This window comes from Galeopterus variegatus, unplaced genomic scaffold, assembly GCF_000696425.1.
Source record: "Galeopterus variegatus unplaced genomic scaffold, G_variegatus-3.0.2 Scaffold1098, whole genome shotgun sequence".
NCBI lineage: Eukaryota > Metazoa > Chordata > Mammalia > Dermoptera > Cynocephalidae > Galeopterus > Galeopterus variegatus.
Window position 1 is genome coordinate 370410 of NW_007727209.1, and position 4232 is coordinate 374641.

The window sequence follows — 4232 nt, forward strand, 5'->3', positions numbered from 1 at the left end:
CCCTCGGCGGGAGCGCTGCCGCACTCCCAAGTGGCACACTGTAGCAGTGCGCCACCGGGCCGGCCCCATGAACAAGCTTATACTTGGTCCTAGCAACCCCTGTGAGGTAGTTGGGGTTAAGCCCACTTTGCAAAGGAGAATTAGGGCCCAGATAGGCAGGAGACATGCTCATGAGCTGCTCTTCTGTCTCCCCATCCAGGGCTCCTTTGGTCACCCTGCTTTATCCAGCTCCTTCACCGAGACACCTCCAAAGCCAAAGTCAAGTGCATACTGATCACTGGGGACACACAATCCTTGTGAAGCCAGATCCTGATTTTTTATTTTAATATTTTGATCATCATGGATTTTTGGCATTAATTTTTATTTTTAAAAATATTGCGTGGAAATACAATATATTTGATTACTGAGTTTATTTGGTGTGCTTAAATTTTGCACCCCAGGTGGTGCCACACTGGGCTGATCGCAGTCCCTGCCCTGCCTCTGTCTTTACCTAGTACAAGAATGACGCTGTGTTGCTTCCACCGAGGCGAGCATGTGAGAGTCTGACAGCAGCGCTCAGTCCTCCTGCTTTTTGTGACCCTTCCCCATTTGTTTCGCTCAGAGTCTCACTCCCCCAGGCCCCAATGACGCTGTGTTGCTTCCACCGAGGCGAGCATGTGAGAGTCTGACAGCAGCGCTCAGTCCGCCTGCTTTTTGTGACCCTTCCCCATTTGTTTCGCTCAGAGTCTCACTCCCCCAGGCCCTCTTCCAGGAACGCTGTCTGGTCAGTAGGAGTGGGTGAGCACCTTGGCCAGTGCAGAGACAATGATACGCATGCCTGGCCTTGGAAAGAGGAGGCTTTCTTCCTTCCATGGGGGCCCTTGCTGCTAAGCTGGCTGATGCTCTGGCTGCTTTGAGCAAGTTCACGTAATGAAGCCTTTTTCTGGGAAAGGACTATTCGGGAATAAACTTCCACGGATACCTCCTTGCTCACCCCACCCATCCCCTCCACCCGTACCCCCCACTGTTGGCCTTTAGGGAAATAGAAGGAACAGCTTGATCAAGATTTTTCTTAGAAAAGCCCTTTGATGGGCCCATTATGGAAAACAAAGCTGTTTTTGTTTTCTTTGATTAATCACAGCGTCCTGTTTCCCAAAGCAAACGTGACCTTGAGTCTTCCCAAAGAACACAGCCTGCACTGCAAAGGAAAGGCTGCAGCTGCCTGGAGCTTGACAAGGTCCCCAAGACTGAAGGGGACACATGCAGCCCTGTCCTCAAGGACTCGGCTCTTCATTTTTTATCTCCGAGGGAGCTCGGGTTACCCGTTTCCTTTGTGTTTTTCTGCCAGTGTGAACAGGAGAAATATTAGCCTTTAGAGATTTCTTTACAGTTCCTTGAAAGCTGGAGGGGTGAAGTCAGCCAGAGAATTAAATAACAGCAAAGCTCATTTAAAGCCACAGTGTCTTTCTATAGGGTTGTGATGTTTCATTATCAATTTTTGTTACTAATTACAAAGAAAAAGATGCTAATTTTGTGAAGAAAATAAAGGACCACCCCCCCACACACACCCCGTTACTTTCTTTTCTTTCATTGGAGGGACACAATTCCTAGGGTGTTGCTGTGAAAAAAAATTTCAAAGCCTCTTTCAAGGAAGACAAGGGGAAATCATGTTCATCAACCTTGGGCAGCTACAGCCTACTTATCCTTGTTTGAATTCAGAATAAAAAAAAACAGACAGAGAAAAAAGTTTTGTAAAACATTTGTTTTAACCTAAAAGTCCTGGAGAATTTTATAAACATTCAGCCAGCTTCTCCTTTCAAAGGGAGCCCTTTAATTTAAGCATTAGGTAATGTACACTACTTTGTGTTACCCAGAGCTTAAACACCTTCCAAAGCTCATCACACACATTATCTGATCTCTACATTTCCTTGATTTGACTTCTCCTTCTTCCCATTGTAGAGATGAGGAAACTGAGGCCCATAGATTCTCTGACTTGCCTGGCCTCACAGCCCACCTGGACACCAGATTCTGAGCTGACATCTCTTCTCTCTGGCATCACCATGTCGCCCCATCCCCTTTCCTCTACACCAGTGGTTCTCAACCAAGGGCGATTTTGCCTTCCAGGGGATGTTTGGAAACATCTGGAGGCATTTTTGGTTGTCACAACAGTGTGCGTGGCGGGGGAGGGGAAGCATCTAGTGGGTGGAGGCCAGAGATGCTGCTAAAGATATTACAGTGCAGATGGCCCCCAACAAAGAAGTGTCCCGCCCCAAATGTCAATAGTGCTGAGGTTGAGATGTCCTGGCCCTTTCTGTGCTCAGCATCAGAGGCGATTCAAGCCTCTGGGCGTTGCCAAGAGCTCCTCTGCCCAGCGACAGGCCTGGCCTCTCTCCCACAGCTTCCACAAGAGTTAAAGCCACTGTCTAGAATGCCCTTTGGTAGTGACCAAGCGTCCCCTGTGGAGATGACTGTGGGACATACAGTGCATCAGCCGGGGCTGATGTGTTTTATAATTTATAGACACAGGGCGCCTGTCTTCATTTAGCAGCAAGCCCGCTGGCGGCCACCCTGCAGGGGAGGAAGCAGCTCCGCAGAGGCCCGCAGCCCCCGCCAGCTGACAGCCTGTGGTATTTGGGGATGGCTGTTGCTTAGAGGCACCTGGGAATAGGCTGGGCCGAGATGGCGCTGAGCACGTGGTCCCTCCTTCAGACCCATCCATCAGCAGTGTCCCTGCCAGAAGATGGCCTATTGAACATTTCCAGAAATAGCACTGCCAAGCCTGTCGACTGCTTTCTTGGAAATATACTCAGTAAGGATGGTGATCCTCCAGCAGGGAGGGTGGAAAGCCTGGCCTGGACCACGCCACTGAGAAACAGCAGTGCCTGGCTGCAGGCCACATCAGGGCCTTGGGGAAGGGGAGCTGTACTCGGGGAACTTCCAAGCCCAGCAGCCTCTGGAGTCACTTTAAAATGTTCTCAGCATGGAGGGAGATGGTCATGCCTTGCAGAAAGCCCTAGGCCCTGCCGACTTGGTGCAACTTGGCCTTCATGTGTTTGCAGTGCATGTTCAGAGACCAGCAGACAGGAAGGTGATTCGGGCTTGGAGGCAAGGTGTTCACTGTCAGCAGTGAGAGACCTCGACATCAGCTGGGGTGCGTCGGCAATCGCCCTTCTCTTGTGAGTGTCACTGCCAGGCAGGGCCCAAGGAACATCAGAAAAGGGGAGTGTTTTCTGCCCCCATACTCTGATCATTTTGAGGATATAGCAAATACGAGACAGATGTGATACTGAAAGAAAAAAATTATAATTTATCCTCCTCCCCCATGCCCAGCGCCTGCAGAACTAACCTTTTCGCGCACAGAGGCCTGACCTTCCTGTTGGAATTTGGTCACTGTGGAGTCTCTGCATTCTGAGCAATAGCCTTCCCCAGCCTCTGGGGTGACACAGTGGTGGCAGGGCTGAGGAATGGCCAAGAAAGCCCAGCTGCCTTCAAAGAAAAACTCCTTATAGACAAAGGCATCATGTAAAAAAAAGAGACTAAAAACTCTCTGCTGTCTGGGGTATTCAGGAAATTTTGGTTTATCACATTTTTTAAATTATGGAAGAGTTACAAAATTTATCATAGAGCATGTATGCGGTATCTTTTTATTTCCAGAAGCCACTGACTCACAGGACAAACATTATTTGAGATCTACACTGAGCTACAGTTAGTTGAGGGTAGGGCTGCCAGATGCAATATAGGACACATGGTTAAATTTGAATTTCAGCTAAACAACAAATAATTTTTTTTTTATGTAGGTATGTCCTAAATATTATTTGCTGTTTAGCTGAAATTCAAATTTAACTGGGCATCATGTGTTTTGTTAAATTTGGCCTCTCCATTTGGGGGATAAATGGACCTAGTAGTTAAATTAGTAACAGTAGTTAAATTAGTAATCAATGCATACTCAATACATATGGAAGACCATACCAGCTAAGAGAAAAATAAATGAGGACTTCCACAGAGCGCCATTTCTCCGGGAAATGCTACGTAGTTGGCTGACCGCTGTCTTGGAAGTGCTGCCCTTTGTTCTGTCAGGTAAAACCCAGAGTGGCCACTAGGGAGAAATGAATCTCTGGGCTATGTTAGCACCGTCTAAATCAATATTACCCTGAGGGTCAGGGTTGTTAAATAAAATTTAAGGGAGGCCATTGTTTTGGACTGACCTCCTGCAATAGGTCCCAACAGACCAGACCAAACCAGAATGGAGTTAC